This window comes from Bufo bufo, chromosome 2 (assembly GCF_905171765.1).
Source record: "Bufo bufo chromosome 2, aBufBuf1.1, whole genome shotgun sequence".
In the NCBI taxonomy this organism is placed as follows: Eukaryota; Metazoa; Chordata; class Amphibia; order Anura; family Bufonidae; genus Bufo; species Bufo bufo.
This window is the reverse complement of record NC_053390.1, coordinates 641,847,400-641,867,117: the sequence shown is the minus strand read 5'-3', so window position 1 is coordinate 641,867,117 and position 19,718 is coordinate 641,847,400. Positions and strand designations below refer to the sequence as shown.

General features: G+C 41.4%; 1 protein-coding gene across 2 annotated transcripts in view; it reads left to right on the top strand.

The window, feature by feature from the left end:
• FREM3 (FRAS1 related extracellular matrix 3) overlaps positions 1-19,718 on the top strand; it is an 82,315-nt gene that overhangs the window by 7,144 nt on the left and 55,453 nt on the right. The gene's annotated exons all lie outside the window — the stretch shown is intronic.

Below are 19,718 nucleotides of genomic sequence, written 5' to 3'. Positions count from 1 at the left end.
TCTGATCAGTGGGGGTTCGACACCCGGGATCAGCTGTTTCAAGAGGTCACTGCACTCCAGGGAGCACTAGGGCAGGGATGGCCAAGCTGCGGCTCCCCAGCTGTTGCAAAACTACAACTCCCAGCATGCCCAGACTGCCTACAGCTACTAACCTACAGCAGGGCATGGTGGGAATTCTAGTTTTAAAACAGCTGGAGGGCCACAGGTTGGCCATCCCTGCACTAGGACATCCGCACAACTTAGGGCTCTTTCACACTTGCGTTCTTTTCTTCCGGCATAGAGTTCCGTCGTCGGGGCTCTATGCCGGAAGAATCCTGATCAGTTTTATCCTAATGCATTCTGAATGGAGAGAAATCCGTTCAGGATGCATCAGGATGTCTTCAGTTCCGGACAGGAACGTTTTTTGGCCGGAGAAAATACCGCAGCATGCTGCGCTTTTTGCTCCGGCCAAAAATCCTGAACACTTGCCGCAAGGCCGGATCCGGAATTAATGCCCATTGAAAGGCATTAATCCGGATCCGGCCTTAAACTAAACGCATGGATGACATAATCGCATGGATCACGTCATCCATGCGCATGGGGCGCTCTGACGTCATTCTGGAGCGCCCCGGGAGCCGCATGGACTGTAAGTATACTGCTCCCCCGCTCCCCACTACTACTATGGCAACCAGGACTTTAATAGCGTCCTGGCTGCCATAGTAACACTGAGCGCATTTTGAAGACGGATCGGTCTTCAAATGCTTTCAGTTCACCTGCGTTTTTCCGGATCCGGCGTGTAATTCCGGCAAATGGAGTACACGCCGGATCCGGACAACGCAAGTGTGAAAGAGCCCTTACCAAGCACACCAGCGCCATACATTGTATAGTGGCTGTGTTTGGTATTGCAGCTCAGTCCCATTCACAGAAGTTTGGGTTTGGGATCGGTGTTCTGTAGATTGTATTATTTTCCCTTATAACATGGTTATAAGGGAAAATAATAGCATTCTGAATACAGAATGCATAGTACAATAGGGCTGGAGGGGTTAAAAAAATAAAATAAAAATTAAACTCACCTTAATCCACTTGCTCGCGCAGCCCGACTTCTCTTCTGTCTTCTATTTTGCTCTGTGCAGGAACAGGACCTGTGGTGACGTCACTCCGGTCATCACATGATCCATCACCATGGTAAAAGATCATGTGACGGACCATGTGATGACCGGAGTGACGTCACCACAGGTCCTGTTCCTGCACAGAGCAAAAAAGAAGACAGAAGAGAAGCCGGGCTGCGCGAGCAAGTGGATTAAGGGGAGTTTAATTATTATTCTTTCTTTTAACCCCTCCAGCGCTATTGTACTATGCATTCTGTATTCAGAATGCTATTATTTTCCCATATAACCATGTTATAAGGGAAAATAATAATGATCGGGTCTCCATCCCGATCGTCTCCTAGCAACCGTGCGTGAAAATCGCGCCGCATCCGCACTTGCTTGCGGATGCTTGCGATTTTCACGCAGCCCCATTCATTTCTATGGGGCCTGCGTTACGTGAAAAACGCACAAAGAGGAGCATGCTGCGATTTTCACGCAACACACAAGTGATGCGTGAAAATCACTGCTCATGGGAACAGCCCCATAGAAATGAATGGGTCAGGATTCAGTGCGGATGCAATGCGTTCACCTCACGCATCGCATCCGCGCAGAATACTCGCCCGTGTGAAAAGGGGCCTAAGAGTTACATAGCATCATAAATCAATATAATGCTATGCGATCCTATCAAAGCTACGTAGGTCAGGACCGGAGTTCTCGCTTAGACATGCTGCAAGTTCAATGCATTGAACTCCCTCATGTGAAACTAGCCTTACAGCCCTTCCTCTACTGAGTGACAGTTGTAGCATCTAACCAGGAGACCACTACAACTGTCACTCAGCGCTCGGTGGAGGGGCTGTGAATCAGCTCAATGCAAACATGCTCAATGTAAAAATCCATCTCCCATACATAACCTGGAAGAATAAAAGTTCATATTCTCCTGATAATAAAAACTTCACAAAATGTATTTTTGTGCTGCTCACTTCAGCCCCTACCTAGTGCTGTCATCAGTTTAGCATGGTCAAAACTGCTGACAGATTCACTTTAACTTCCAGTACCGTCTGTACAGTCACAATAAATATTAGACATTAGAATATTCCTACATAAATATTTTAATTGATCCAATACAATACTATATCCATGACCTACAGCACCTGTTAATGTACCTTTGGTTGGATGAGTGGCCTTTCTTTAAACAAAAATCTAGTTATTAAAATAACATTTATTCTTATTGCAAGTGAAACGTGTAAATCCACATTGTAGCACTTTAAATAATATAATAAAAGAATTGTGAAATGCTAAGATATTGATTACCTATCGTTAGAAAGGTCATCAATATCAGATCAATGGGGGGCCTGACTCCCAGCACCCCTGCCAATCAGCGGCGAGCACCGCTTCCTCTTTGTAATTGCCTGTGCATCGTCTCCATTCTAGAGGCGGCGCAGCGTAATCACATCTGCTTGCGCCACCACTGCAAAGGAGACAGCATACAGGTCATTTTGAAGAGGAAGCAGTGTTCGCACGAGCACCGCTACCTCTTCAAACAGCTGATCTGTGGAGGGGCTGGGAGTCAGACCCCCGCTGACCTGATATTGATGACCTACGAGAAATTCTTTCTCTTCACGGTTGTAATTACTTCTGCTCGCTGCTGCGATGTCAACGGCGAGCAGGTAAACAGTGGAGGAGCGCTGCTTTCTCTTCAAACAACTCAGGAGTCTGACCCCACCAATCTGATATTGATGACCTATCTTGAGAACAGGTTATCAATATAGGAAACAAGACAACCCCTTTAAAGGGGTTGTCTCACCTCAGGATTTCCAGTCTCCCTCAGAGATGAGTGAAGTTTTAAAAAATAGATTCCTTTGCCGAACTTCAACAAGAATTTTGATTCGCATTACATTGTATGGAGTGGGTGCATCGACAAAGAAAGGCATTCGCACTGCCCCCCCCCCCCCGTCATTTAACCCCTCAGATGCTGCATTCAATGCTGAGCGTGGCATCGGAGAGTCACATTCAGCCTATCAGGGGGTTAATCAGGGGTTAATAATAAAAAAAACTCTCCTCATCCATTTGAGCGCGGAGAGGCTGTCACGGCCATCTTGATTGAAGAAGACATGCCAACCTGGACATACCCATAATTTCACCCAGGCAGCCCTCCTGATGTTAGCATTGGAGCATGTCATGCTCCGATGTTCTCCCTTGCCCTGCGCTGGATCGCGCAGGGGAAGGGCTCTTTTATTTACAATAACACACTGCCGGGCGGAGGCTTCCGCCCAGCAGTGTGTTCGGTCACGTCACCGGCTCTGATGGGCGGGCTTTAGCGCTGCCCTAGCCGTTTTACAGGCTAGGGCAGCACTAAAGCCCGCCCATCAGTGCCGTTAATGTTACCGGGCTCACTGCTGGGTGGAAGCCTCCGCCTGACAGCCCCATGGAGATCCCGGTACGTCACTGGAACTCCAAAAAATGCCTTTGCCCTGCGCAATTTAGCGCAGGGCAAAGGAGAGCATTGGAGCATGAACTGCTCCAATGCTCAAGTCAGGGGGGGCTGCATGGGTGAAAATAGGCATATGTCCGGGTTCAGCTCTGAACCCAGACAACCCCTTTAAAGGTTGGTTATTGAGGTGAGGCAACCCCTTTAAGAACTTCCCATTCACGTCTGGGGCTGAGCTGAAGTACTTTGCACAGTCACAACCGTTTATACCTGTGTAAACAATGAGGGGAGTGTTGTGCCATGGCTAATCCCAGGAGCTGGACTCCATAGGCTATTAATATATAATTCTCAGAAGACACCTTCAAATACAAATACTGTATATGCTACATTTCCAATCTACAAGTCAATACCTGTGATCTGCTAAATGTTCTTCGCATCTGACAGTTAGGCCTCTTGCACACAAACGTGTGCTGCCTGTGCCCGTGCTGCGGTGCGCAATGCATGGGCACCAACCATGGGCCAGCCGCATGCGGATCGCGACCCCATTCACTTGAATGGGGTTCGCGATCCGTCCGTTCCGCAAAAAGATAGGACAATTTCTATCCGTTCTGTGGTTCCGTTCCGTTCCGAACCACATCTCCAGACGCGGAATGCATATGGTCGGTGCCCCGTGTATTGCAGACCCGCCGTAAGCGGGCCGCAATACGGTCAAGGGGGACACACGGTCGTGTGCAAGAGGACTTAATGGGAGTAAGAATTTTCTGAGATCCTATACCATGCCCTGGGGTGCTCTGTCCTATAGACAGGTTTGTACTAGTGTGAGGTCACAGATTCACTGCACTCTCATCTGATTTCTGTGTCGAGATGTTAAGCTACCTGAGGACAGATACAGTTGAATGTTTAGGAAGCATTTTCATGTGGTTGTAGCTGAATAGTAGATCATCCTGTTAGTTTTTCTACAATTATTAGCTTTAGCTCAGTGAAATTGTGGGCACAAATAAATCGAGAATATGTGCCAATCAGAACCAGAAAAAGCATAGACACTTCATCATCAGCTAGCCTCTGAGGACTAAAGGTAACTATACATACACATGATCGATTGGTCAACAGCTGTCTCCCAGTACTCCCTCTTGACTTCCTCATACACATACGGTTCAGCCGAGCATTTATGTATTATCATAATGAGAGGGAAGAAAGCTGCCCCTGGTGGTAGCTTCTCTCCTGGGAGAACAAAAAAATTGGGTGGAAAAATTCAGTTGACCCAATCCTTCTGTCCCGCGATATATCTTCGGGAAGTGTTAGGAGCACCTCAAACACACATTAGATTGTTAGCTGAACCCAGTGTTCTTGGTAGGTTTAGCTGACAATACACTAAAAGCTTTATGGAGATGTGAACCCAGTCAGCTCTAAAAAAAAGGCTAAGAGCCCATTGATTGGTACTTGAGAGGGTCATTTAAAAGATGTAAATGTGCTTATCAGTTCAGATTTCATAGGTCATCAAGTACCTATTCTAATATAAAACCTATCCTGACTGAGTAAGTGATTTAGGGCAATTTCTTATTAGGTCCTCATGGCAGGTACAATATTGCTTTTAGCACATATGGGTACAATATTGCTTTTAGCACACATGAAACATATTAAAAATAAGAAAATATAGTCCATACAAATCTGAAATTAACTATAAAGATATTAGTCAAATACTGCCATGATGTAGCAGTATTTCAAGGGAATCTGTATGAATATGATGTCTATTAAAACTATGATCCCTGAGCAGCTTTGCCCATCTAGGTGAGAGGAATAGTTGATGGTATAGTTCTAAGCTGCATCCTATGCAACATATCTCTTACCTACAAGCAGCATATGGCTACTTATATTATAAGGGAAATGTAATGAAATGATTTCATATCTTTAACTTTATCATCAGCAATGGTTTTCTTGAATTTGAAATCCTTTAATTCAGATCTATGCATCATTGCTTAACAGACTGGTTCCTTTGGAGGCTACGTCATGTGTAAAAGATGCAGTTAGGGTTTCTGCATACGGTTTTGTACATTGGAACTTTTGCCAAAAGATAGATAATTGTATGTAACTAAAAACGACAGTCGTGCTGGTCTAGACAGGTTTTAAAACACCCTAAAACAGAAGGCATTCAGCTGCATTATTTCACCTACTTTTCCCCTGGCACAGTATGGCATATAGATAGGTTTTCGTTCAACATCTATATACCTACCTACATATGAAAGTTTTGTTACTAAAAAAAAATGTTCATATATAATATAACAAAGGATAAAAAATAAATGGATTTTCCCCCAAAAACTTTTTTGTAAACTTGCTTTATATTATGTAATTTGGCAGTAGTTGTCAGAATTTGCAAAAAAAAAAAAGGTGTCTGGTCCAAAAGGAAGTTATGTTTCCTAACTTGTAGACTTTGTAGCAAGTAATTTCATTCACCAGAGAGCAGTGGGAGGGACATGACCTGACATGTGAGCTGAGGAATGTACTACACATACCTGTATGAGGGCACCTGCTTCCCAGGTTACAGGATAGCTGGGAAGATATTCCCTGTAGAAGCTAGTCATCAATCTGCAACTGTGGCGGGATGCTGTTAGCAGCCTTTGGTCAGATTTTATGGCAGCAATTAGAACATACAGAGAGTTGACAAGTAGAGAGCTGACATGAGCCAGTAGGGCTGGTAAAGACTTGTATATGGCTTTTACACTTTACTAATTACAATTACTTTAACTTAAGATTTGCCCATGATGTTGTATCCAGCATCCCAGTGAATGAGAGTATATTTATTCACAACCAGAGCTTGAAAACCTGTCCAGTTGTTTCCATTGTGGGCACTTCTCTGTGAATTGAGATCTTAGAACAGGAGGGAGATGTGTGCTGGGCTTAGTTCTCAGATGACTGTCTTAGCTGGATACAATGGTAGCAAACCCTAAGTCATAAGAAGTATTTGGTCTTTATGGACCAAAGAATTTATCTGTTCTCTGAAAGTATACACATTTTGAGGAACTAAATCAAATTTATATATGAAACTTTGACAGATGTCTAATTTACACAGTCACTGAATGGATATTCCCATGAAATATTCTTGTGGCAAATTGCTAGCATATGCCATAAAATAATGATGGGTGGACGGGGATCTGACCTCCGAGTCCCTCAGAAATCCTGTGGATCAGGGGCGTTACTAGGGTCTCAAAAGATCCGGGGCCCAAGCCCCAATGCATATGGCCCAATTCTCTAAGTCGACTGATGCACCCCCCCCCCCCCCCAAAAAAAAGAAAAATAGCACTAAAGACATTTTACTGTACTTGATATACAGCTATACAGCAGTACTTACCTCTCACATCCAGGGCCTTCAGGTGATGTCTCCTCTGATGTAGATCTTCTCTGTCATCATCTTCTCCATTTGGTCCGGACATATTCTTTCAGCCACGTCGTCTCTACAGAGTGTGACACATGGACATCCTAGCTTCCTCACTTTTCTATCATCATCCCCCAACCTGGAGTCCCCACAGTGTTATCCTGCTGCCCCTCAATACCCCCAAATACTATCCCGAAGAACAATGAGTGCCTTACAGATATCCCCCCATAGTAATAGTGCTCCTCCAAGTACCACCAATAGTAATTCCCTTCTAGAATGCCCTCATTAGTTATACTGCCCCCTACAGTGCCCCCAACAGTCATAATGCTCCCCAAGAGTGCCCCCATTAGTAGAAGAGCCCTTCAGTATTAATAATACCCTCACAGACCCCTAGGTAGTAATAGGGCCCCCTATTGTTCCCCCAGTGGTAAGCTCTCTACAGACCCCTCAGTAGTAATAAGGTCCTCATAGTGCTCTATAAGTCCCTCCTATAGAGCCCCCAGTAGTAATACGATGCCTAATGTCCCCTGGATTTATAATACCCCTACAGTGCACCCAGTATTTATACTGCCCCTACTGTTATAATGCTCACCCTGAAGTGCCCCAGTATTTATAATGCCCCCGGTAGTTATATTCCTCCCATTAGTGTCCTCAGAAATTATAATTCCTCAGCCCCTCCACCATACAGTGCCATGTAAATAACATTATTTCTCTCCCATCGCCATAAAGTCCCATTTAAATACCATCATACCATCTCTCCTGCCCCCTCCAATATACAGTCCCACGTAAATAACATCACCCCAGTCCCATATAAATAACATCAACACCTCAATATACAGTCACATGTAAATAACATCACCACCTCCCCAGCCACCTCCAACATGCAGTCCTATGTAAATAACATTACTCCTCAACATATAGTCCCATGCAAATAACATCTCCCCCTCAACATTTAGTCTCATGTAAATAACTTCTCTCCCTTCAGCCCTAACATACAGTCCCAGTTAAATAACTACAACTCCCAGCATTGCTCTGCCTCTCCCTTCACTTACCTCTCCTCATGTACAGACCTCACCACAGCTTTTTCCCAGGACTTCTCCTCTTCACTGCCGTCCTCTCCTGCACTGGTCACATGATCATCGCAGGTCCTTTTCAGGTACTGCATTTAGAACTGATCACATGACCTGTGATGTCACCACAGGTCCTTCAGCTCTTGCAGGGCATTAGATTCAATTGTATTGCTGTCCTGAGGATGGCAATACAGTTTTATCTATCTGGCAGGCAGTACATTCAGGGCCTGGGAAAGAACATCTGGGGCCCAATCCCCGAATGTTTTAACCTAGCAACGCCCCTGCTGTAGATAAAGGGGCTGATGAATGTAGATGAATGCAAGCTGAGTATAAAGAAAAATTCCAGCACAGGATCACGTTTTAATTGGTTCGTCTTTATTGTTTGTGTTGCGCATTACATGTTCAGGACATCACCTCCCACCACCACCGGAATGTAAGCTGAACCTAACGATTTCAGCAGGACTTGACCATCGAATGTACATGGAGATGTCCTGACAATCACCCATTTAACATGCCCAGGTGTCTCACTGTGGCTTGTTCCCTTTTCCCTATTGAGAATACATACTCTCTCTGCTGAGATGAGTTGATATCTGTATGGGTGGTTCGGAGGAATAACTGCTAGCCAATCAAGAATTTGGAGAATAACACCTCTTTCATACGTCAGTAAATAATGGCAATGTGGTATCTGTGCCTTATTTTGTCCATGATTACAGATCCCTCATGCAGGTGATAATCTATCTATCCATGAAAAGCACGGACACAACACAGATGTCACCTGTGTTTGTAGCAAGTCGTTTTGCATTGACAAGACATTCAGTTACACAATTCAATTATCGCTAAATATTTATGCTGTTTTCCTATTATTGAGATCATTGCTCCTTTTACAAGACTAACACCGGCAGATTTCTGGTCAGACCAGGGCATGTGGTGGCAATTAACAATAATCTTTCAGTCAGGCAGATCTGTCACAGAAAACAAATAATTTATTGCTCATTGTTCGATCACTGCACCCTATTACATGTGACAATAACTTTTGAAATTTGAATGATTATACAAAAATGCACTTAAATAAAAGTGAGGATTGTGACTTGATCTGGAAGGTTACCATAAGTACCGGTAATTCTCGAAAAAAACTTTACTAGTGGTGAAAATTATCTCCAAAATGTAAAACGTGGAAATTGAACTTAAATTGTGTTTTTAGGGCTTCCTTTTGAGCCCTTAGTCAGATAACACAGCATTCCAAGTACTTTCCTTTTCTCTGGGATATGGAATCAGTACACAACCTGAAAACACCTGGAGGCCTCACCTATTATGTGGAGTTTTGAGAACTTTTGCCCCTTGACATTTACAGAAGCCATGCCCTGGAGAGACGTTCTCTCTTCATTTAAATGCTTATACACATGATCTATTTGACCCTTTAGGAAGTGCTATAGGTAACAAAGTCCTGACATCATTGATACTAATCTGCGCTATAAAATCAGTGCATCTCACACTGGTACTGAGATACCTAGAGCCACCTAGAAGAAATGAGGTCAAAGGTCCATCTACTTTTACAGAGATTGTTCATTTAAACTCTTACTTGAATTATTATCGTTGTAAATACAAGCATAATCACAAGCAAGTACTTTATGAATTAATGACAAAATGAGGTAATCCTCAGGAGTGGTTTGCTTCAGATATAGTAGAACATTTTTGGACCTACTTAGCCTCATTAAAATGTCAGAGCCTGGACCCATAGTAGGATGTGCCTCCGGTGTACTCACCCTGTACTGGTATAATGGGTTGGTTCTACAGTATATCTGTATCTCAGCTGAACTGTTTAATGAACTGTTTAACAGTGCATAGTACTTCTATGGCGGCAATAAACTTGACAAATATTATTTTTATGTAATCTATTAACTGATTAAAACATTCTCACTCAACATCTAGTTAAGAATCTCCCATTTGAATCAATGCACATGAAAAAATGTTGTGGTGGTCATAATTATGAACTAAATAAGGATTTTAAGGGAACATTTTTCAGGTTATAGCAAAACATCTTTGCATATGTGTGATTTACTAGGCAATGCCATTGAAGTCATCTCTTGATCATTGCCAAATTTCTGTGTATGGTCAAGATTAGACCAGTGTGGAGACACTCATTGTTAGTCTAATAGCTTTCCAAAGATGTGGAGTTGAGGCAGAGCCAGGGGTGTAACTACCATAGTGGCAGACCATGCGACTGCTATGGGGCCCAGGGCAAAAAGGGGCCTAGTCTTAATTTGAATCATCTCCTTTTCTACTGGAGTTGAAAACTTGGTCAGGACTCTACCCTCTAAGGCCCCTTTCACACGGGCGAGAATTCCACGCGGGTGCAATGCGTGAGGTGAACGCATTGCACCCGCACTGAATCCGGACCCATTCACTTCAATGGGGCTGTTCAGACGAGCAGTGATTTTCACGCATCACTTGTACGTTGCGTGAAAATCACAGCATTTTCTATATTCTGCGTTTTTCAAGCAACGCAGGCCCCATAGAAATGAATGGGTCTGCATGAAAATCCCAAGCATCCGCAAGCAAGTGCGGATGTGGTGCGATTTTTACGCATGGTTGCTCGGAGATGATAGGGATGAGCAACCCCATTAAAGCCTATAAGGGAAAATAATAGCATTCTTAATACAGAATGCTTACTAAAATGTGTATTGAGGGGTTAAAAAAAAATAAAAAATTAACTCACCTCATCCTCTTGTTCGCGCAGCCGGCATCGTCTTCTTTCTTCTTCTTTCAGGACCTGCAAAAGGACCTTTGATGATGTAATCGTTGTCACTACATGGTGACGTCAGCGCAGGTCCTGCTGAATGAAGATAGAAGAATCTTCTATCTTCATTCAGCAGGACCTGCACTGACGTCACCACGCTCACCACGTGGTGAGCGCGATTACGTTATAAAAGGTCCTTTTGCAGGTCCTGAAAGAAGAAGAAAGAAGAAGAAAGAAGACGATGCCGGCTGCTCGAACAACAGGATGAGGTGAGTTAATTTTTATTTATTTAACCCCTCAAGCCACATTTTAGTAAGCATTCTGTATTAAGAATGCTATTATTTTCCCTTATAACCATGTTATAAGGAAAAATAATAAAATATATAGAACACCTAACCCAAACCCGAACTTCAGTGAAGAAGTCCGGGTTCGGGTCTGGGTACCACATTCAGTTTTTTATCACATGCGTTCAAAACTGACTGCAATTGCGTGCCTACTTGTGCGGTTTTCTTGCAATGCACACGCGACGCATCTGGAGCAAATTCGGGACGCCCATGTGAAAGAGGCCTAAAGGAACAACTTTTAGCAAATGAAGCAGTGGAAATATGGCCCAAGAAGAAACCCTTCTGTCCTGTGTGGGGGCCTGGTTTGATTCTTGCTATTAGGGCCCTTACTTCTCTATGTACGCAACTTCGCAGAACCTTTTATCAGTGAAAGACTTGAAATGTTTTGAGTTTTTAGCTTGGACTAAAAGTGGCCAAAGACATACTGTAGATATTGGCATGATTGAATGATTGCTCCATTTGGGGTTATAATTTGGACCTCTAGTTCAGTTAATGCTTGTTCCCAGCTGGGTCTGTTTCTGTCCTTAAAGTGATATGAAATTGGTGGGGGTCCTACTCCTGCTCCCCCTGTCAATCAACTGACTGAAGGGACTGTGAGGCTTCAGTAAGCGCCACATTCCCTTCATCATTTAACATACACAGTATTGTACATTTTGCAATGTCTGGGTCTGGTACTGCAGCTCACTGCATCTCAGTCCTGTTGTAAATACTAAAGGGGTCATTTAACAAAGACCAGCGTTTAATACCGGTCATTGATATCTACTGCACTGCAGGAGGATGCACTTAATTTATGATGAGGCGCAGGTCTCGTAATACATTAGACACATCCTAGTGCGCCTAGATTGAAATCTACTCCAGACCCCGACTGGAGTAGATTTCAATAGCCATTTAGACCAGAAAACTGGTGTAAATGTTAGCCTCCGCCATGTCCCCACACCGCCCCTGCCACTCCCCAGTGTTGAGAGCGGTATAAAAATTCTGCATGTGCCTAAATGTAGGCGCATGGATGTTTAAAAAGTTGCAAAATGGGTCTGTGCAACTTTTTCATGCCAAAAACTACCATAGGAAATCATAATAAATGAATGTATAGTGATATGCCTGTTTACATTGAATTAAAAATGGCACTTACTGGATCGCTGCAGCCCCCTTCAATTGCCTAATCTGCATGGTGGTGGGCTTTGGACATCTAATGATCTCATGTCAAAGGCCAGTATTAACGACAGACCCTCAATATTATAGCCCCAGGAAACCTTTTAAAATGTATATTCACAAACGTAGGGGGTGGTATATATTGGGAATTAGGCTTCATGGGCAGAGTTGTGTGCAGAAGGCTGTATGGCGTCAACTAGGGGTATACTGAGGTATAGTATGGGTCTGTACACTTGTATGGGCACTGCATTATGATCTGGAGGTTTTACAGAACCACTGAGCCCAAGTGTGAGATGATTAGACGTGTGTGTGTGTATGTGTCAAACTGTATTTTATGCCACAATCCTCTTCATTCATTCACAACTCAGAAGAGTTAAATTTTCGAGCTCACTTTTTGTTTTTGTATCAGCAAGGCTTAGCATGTGGAGTAAAGGAAGGGCTAATCGGTTCTGTGTGTACTCCCCTGTCTCACATCTGTAATCTCAGTGTCAATCAGGATTTGTTATCCTGTCAAGAACAACAAAAAAATGGGATTTTAGACCTATCTGTACCGATAATCTGCTAGGACATAATGACAGGTAAATTGTAGAGGGGCGAGTCACTGGATATGTTATAGCATTATTATGTTAGCAGGAAAATATATTGTGTTTGTAAGCATATGCGAATTTATTTTTAGTTAAGACAGTATGCTCAGAAATATAATGATGCAGATAATTTATCTATGCAGTTGATTTTATAAGTAAACTTCATACTATGCACATAGCTATTTTAGGGCGGGTTCACATCACTGTTATGGATTCTGTTTTTGTTTTCTGATATAACATGGTTATAACGAAAAATAACGGAATCCATAAGTCGGAAGTCAAAACGGAAGCCTTTAAGAGGCATTCCGTTTTGATCCGTCATAATAGAAGTCTATGAGAATTATAACGCATCCGTCTGGTTCCCGTTATGCAAGACGGAAAACAAAGTCCTGTCGACAGGACTTTTTTTCCGTTCTGCATAATGTCAACCAGACGGATCCGTTATGATTTCCATAGACCTCTATTATGACGGAAAGCAAAACGGAATGCCTTTTAAAGGCTTCTGTTTGGAATTCTGTCATAATACAAGTCTATGGGCAGTATAAGGGATCCGTTAAACAGGACTGGACTCCATAATGGAAACCAGGACGAATCCGTTATGCTGCCCATAGACTGGTATTATGAAGGATCAAAAACTAAGACTTCCGTCTTATGGATTCCGTTATTTTCCGTTTTAACCATTTTATGACCGAAAACGAAAACGCTATCCATAGCGGTGATGTGAACCCGCCCTTATTCTGCACCAACATGACCTGATGTGTGTCACATTATCACATATCCTGGACTATTGAACAATTAAACTGCTTACAATCCTGTAGAATAATACACAACTCACCAATCTCCTGCCATTCCCATGCCAACACTTCATTGTTCCCCTTACATCGCTGCAGCCAATCACTTGCAATATTGGTGATGTCTCAACGTCATTGAGGTCACCACTGCTGGCAGCGATTGGCACCAGCGGTCACTTGTCATGTTGACATTTCATGGCTGAAGTTGGGTTGACAGAGACAGCAGGGAACCTGGGACAGGAGTGGCCTAGGATTTGGGTATTACATTTTTTATAAAAATAAAAAAAATAACATTTCATGGGGGCTTGACTATCCTTTTATTTCCAGAGCTTGCACATACTTGATACTTGTATATACCGGCAATGTTCAACTAGAATCACAAATAGTGGTGACATGAAAACAGCCAGCATGTTTTTCTACACTCTTTTAAACCAACCTGACACTGTGGAGATTGGAGAACTTAAGACTTGTTTTCTGTGGGTTTGATGATGACATTCCTGTATGTGAGATATAGAGATCACGGCTTCGTGTCAGCAGGCAGACTGGCTGTCTGGAGGTTAATATTTCTTGGTTTTAAATTATTGCGATCACCACTTTTCTTTTGAAAAGAAATCCTCTGTGAAAATGTTTAAATCTCTTCAATGTAACACCCAGAATAAATCAGTCAATGAATATATCAGATATCAAAAACATACTAGTAGCAATGGTTGACATTTTTCATTAAGGGATGACATTTTAATGACGCGTTACACTTGAAATGTTCATTTTTTGTTTTGTTTTTTAATTTGCAAATTCTAAGGGATTCAACAATCATGACCATTGAGAAGAATATTCAAGTATGCAAAAAATGTTAACTATGCAGTTTGATCTCATAGAATATTTTTCCGTTCATTTTATTTCAGTTAAGCCCAGAAATGGATCTAAAGCAGGGTAAAAGCATAAAGATCAGACTTTTTGGATCCAGTCCTAGTTTTGCCAAAAAAAAATTATGTAAACATTCACCTTACGCTACAATATATTCTTATAGAAAAGAACAAACAGAAGTATGAATAGGGCCTAAGGCAGAAAGCAGTATATGGCCATTTAACCAGTTGTACAAAAAGGTCAAAACTGACAAAACTAATAAAATTTACCCAAAAATTTGATTAGTGTGAAGTTTTGAAGCTGAACTTTAATGATGTCAACAAAAACTCCTATACACCAGTTTTTTCTTGATTTCTAAATGTCAGCATTGTATATTACTTGGGTCAAAAATGCAAAATTTCAAGCTTAATAGAAGACACCTTGATGTGGTGAGTGGTCCTATGCATTATGATGAAAACATATACTAAGTGCCTCAGTTGCGATGTTAATGAATTATGCTGGGAAGCAATAGATCAATGCATGGCATGTGGATGGGTGATCCAAATCTTTTTCTGTATAACTGAGGAGGTTTTCAATAGTGTGACATAAGTGGACCACTCAATGGCTGGTGTTTTGTTTTGGAAGAATGATGGGGTATTATGGTGCTGCCCAGTATATGGGCTGTCCATATTAGACTGATTATCTTGTTTTTTTTAATAATCACTGCTTGCTACAAAGTTGCCTAAAGGTGGCTGTGTGTATGAATTATTAAGTTATATTTTTATATACATTATGATGTGTTCTTTCAGCACATGTACATTTTGGTAACAAGGCAGCTGCTTGCTGTGTATAGATACATTTTAACACATTTCTGGATGGCAGCCAAATGTTGCATGACCTCTGTTTCAAGAGCTAAACCTTGTGTTGATGTATATACTTGTGGTATATATTAGCTTTTATTATATATTACTTTTACATTGTTTTGTGTGTAAACTTCTGCTTCGATGTAGGCATTTAAAAAAAAAATCCTGTTTTTGACAAAGTTACATGAAGGTGGACATGGTTGTCAACAGTCCATCAAAACAATCATCAGCTTGTCTGCTTTCAGGAAATATAGGTTTTGGGGTGCTCTTATATTTGAAGGAGTGTAGCCCCTGTATTTCATAGGTGATTACTTTTTCAATTTTTTCAGCTTTAAACTTGATTTTTGGTCTTTCGAGTTCTAGTGATTTTATGAAGATATGTGCACGTAAAATTAGTTTTAATTATTGGGGCTATGCTACACATTTACCCCTTAATATCAGCTTTTATACAACTTTTAGGAAAAATTTCAATGTTCATTTTTTGTTTTGTTTTTTAATTTGCAAATTCTAAGGGATTCAACAATCATGACCATTGCGAAGAATATTCAAGTATGCAAAAAATGTTAACTATGCAGTTTGATCTCATAGAATATTTTTCCGTTCATTTTATTTCAGTTAAGCCCAGAAATGGATCTAAAGCAGGGTAAAAGCATAAAGATCAGACTTTTTGGATCCAGTCCTAGTTTTGCCCAAAAAAAATTATGTAAACATTCACCTTACGCTACAATATATTCTTATAGAAAAGAACAAACAGAAGTATGAATAGGGCCTAAGGCAGAAAGCAGTATATGGCCATTTAACCAGTTGTACAAAAAGGTCAAAACTGACAAAACTAATAAAATTTACCCAAAAATTTGATTAGTGTGAAGTTTTGAAGCTGAACTTTAATGATGTCAACAAAAACTCCTATACACCAGTTTTTTCTTGATTTCTAAATGTCAGCATTGTATATTACTTGGGTCAAAAATGCAAAATTTCAAGCTTTGTTGTTAACTTTTAGTTTAATATACAACAAATTAAAAGGGTTTTCCGAGAGGTTTTTAGTTTTTACTGATGACCTATCTTCTGGAACTCCCACGGGGAACATGAGTACCTGATTCTCACATTATTCTGGACTCAGTACTCCATAATTCATTACAGACTATTAGGTCTCCAGCAGCTTTTTTTTTCCAGGAAACCCTTCTAACAAAAATGAACTATCCAAAGAAACAAACCCTTTTTAAATTTCAAAATTAAAAACAAAACTCTGCTCACTCATGTCCAGTGATGTATTGTTTAATATGAAAAGAAAAGTAAAACTAAACTATAGCTATAAACTTAGAATAGAAAAGTATTGATTTCGTTCAAGATTAAAAAGTAGGCCTGTATCGCTGGCTATAGCTGTAACATATACCACCAGTGAATTTACTATATATACCGACAATTCCTAGTCTATAATTCACCATTGTTGCTATTGCTTTACAAAGAGCAGAAATGTCACATATCAAAGTAATGATTTTGAAAAGGAATTACGTTCCCATCACTCCAATTAATCCATTACACTTGGACGCACACTCATTAGTATTTCAAGCTCATTTCTTACCCCCATCAAGCTAAAGTGAAGTTTAAGAAGATTATTTCACTGCTGGCCACCCAGCTAAAGCTGCACAGCCATAATTAGGCATACATATAATTAGTAGTGAAGTGTCATTGTGAACCTGGTGTTCCAAGGTGAAGCAATAAGCTTCTGCCAACCATTGTGAAAAAAAAGAAAATTGTAATTCCCATGTGAATTCTCCAACAGTTTTTCTCACAACCTTTTTATATAGTAGTATAATGATGTTTCACGTCAGTGACAGTCCAGATACCAAAGTATCATTGCCTAACTAGCCAATTTCGAAATTCTGGATTCCAGGACTGGCAACCTTAATGGATGCCTACCAGCTTTCCAAGAATCTGCCAATAGAAGCTGAAAATTGATTTTTTAATATGGATTTTTTAGTTTTTCTCATGGTACCAACACTTCTCCCATTCGACCCAGGTGTTCTTAATTAGCAGGACACTGCCTACGGTTAATAAACTGCTACTCTGCCTCAGTTTGTATTCTGAGATCACATGGCGAGGTGAACTTTTGAGATCTGTTCCCATTATGCGGTGCTACATGTTGGCTGTTGCTGCTGTGATGCTGTGCCTGTGGGCTGATGGGACTCAGTGCCATTGGGGCATAACCTGACAGCAGGGGTGTTGTTAGGCTATTGGGTCTCACTGCCTGCGTTTGCTGTGTTGCATTTGGCGCTGTGCTGAATTAGAGACCCACTTAATAGAAGACACCTTGATGTGGTGAGTGGTCCTATGCATTATGATGAAAACATATACTAAGTGCCTCAGTTGCGATGTTAATGAATTATGCTGGGAAGCAATAGATCAATGCATGGCATGTGGATGGGTGATCCAAATCTTTTTCTGTATAACTGAGGAGGTTTTCAATAGTGTGACATAAGTGGACCACTCAATGGCTGGTGTTTTGTTTTGGAAGAATGATGGGGTATTATGGTGCTGCCCAGTATATGGGCTGTCCATATTAGACTGATTATCTTGTTTTTTTTAATAATCACTGCTTGCTACAAAGTTGCCTAAAGGTGGCTGTGTGTATGAATTATTAAGTTATATTTTTATATACATTATGATGTGTTCTTTCAGCACATGTACATTTTGGTAACAAGGCAGCTGCTTGCTGTGTATAGATACATTTTAACACATTTCTGGATGGCAGCCAAATGTTGCATGACCTCTGTTTCAAGAGCTAAACCTTGTGTTGATGTATATACTTGTGGTATATATTAGCTTTTATTATATATTACTTTTACATTGTTTTGTGTGTAAACTTCTGCTTCGATGTAGGCAAAAAAAAAAAAAAAAATCCTGTTTTTGACAAAGTTACATGAAGGTGGACATGGTTGTCAACAGTCCATCAAAACAATCATCAGCTTGTCTGCTTTCAGGAAATATAGGTTTTGGGGTGCTCTTATATTTGAAGGAGTGTAGCCCCTGTATTTCATAGGTGATTACTTTTTCAATTTTTTCAGCTTTAAACTTGATTTTTGGTCTTTCGAGTTCTAGTGATTTTATGAAGATATGTGCACGTAAAATTTGTTTTAATTATTGGGGCTATGCTACACATTTACCCCCTAATATCAGCTTTTATACAACTTTTAGGAAAAATTTCATTTTGGCGCCAAATTGCATAAAGGTGTCTGCATGTATAAAGTGCTGACTAAAATTGTGACAATGTGCCAGGTGTCTAAATGATATGGGTATAATGATCTTAGTAAGATTTTTATTTTGTAATTTAGGCTTGTTGTATATGTCAAAACCATGAAAATCTCCCTGGCTACCAGAGGTGCAAAATGTCCAAACGGCAGTGAAAGGGCTATACATTAGAAACTGTATGCAATTGTTTTCGTGAAATCTTATTAAGGGAAGTCTACTAATTGTATATTTCTATAGCTTATATACTAATAAAATACTGGTGAATATTTTAATAACATGCATAATGCCATTTACAATGCTAATGTCACAACTAAGAGTGGGGGAAACTCTCAGCCGTGCGATGTAAGCGGATGGATGGTTGCTGCTAGGCCAGGACCACAGGATCAGGGAGCAGGTCACCTCCTATCGCGTCCCTAATGCTGACCCTGACTCCTATCCGTATGAGCCAACCCAGAAGGTAGGAGGGCTCATACTTCGGAACCTAGGGTCCCTATTAGCCCTAAGGAAATCCCTTGACTTAGGAGCAGGGTAAGACGACCTGTTCCTCTAGGACATGGACGAACAGGAGTCTCACTGGCCAAGCTGCAAGGAAGGGAAACATCAACAGCCTATGGATATGGCAGGAGAGTGAAAGACTTCCACCCCTACCTGCCACAGACACACTGACTGGATCCCGTGCTCAACTGCTGATGTCCACACCCAACATAAAAGGACACAGCACACACATATAAACACACAGGAACCCAGATCCATAGGTGCAATAATAACAAACACCACATAAACATAAAATAACATCATGTAACATAAACTTATGACCACAAGGGTGGCCCTCACTGGCAGATGGTATTAGAGACCAGGAGGATGCCTCCAGCTAACTACAAGGCTGGAGTACCCCTCAGCTACTGGCATCCAGCAGGAGCTAAATAGCCCCAAGTAGCCACACCCACACACAGACACACCCAGTGTTCACACACAAGGAAGGGAATTAACCCTTCCAATACCAGGCAAGGGATGGAAGCTACTTAAAGGGGAAAAGTACAAACAAACACACACTCCACCTGTTACCACCGGCAACGGCATGCGTGGCAACCATGTCCTGAGGATCAGCCAGAAGGCCGAGACACTGCCACCACATGCACAATACCACACGTTGCCACGGGCAACCACAAGTGGAGGAAAGTGTCACTTGAAGGGAAATGCACACACAACTAAATACCGTGCAC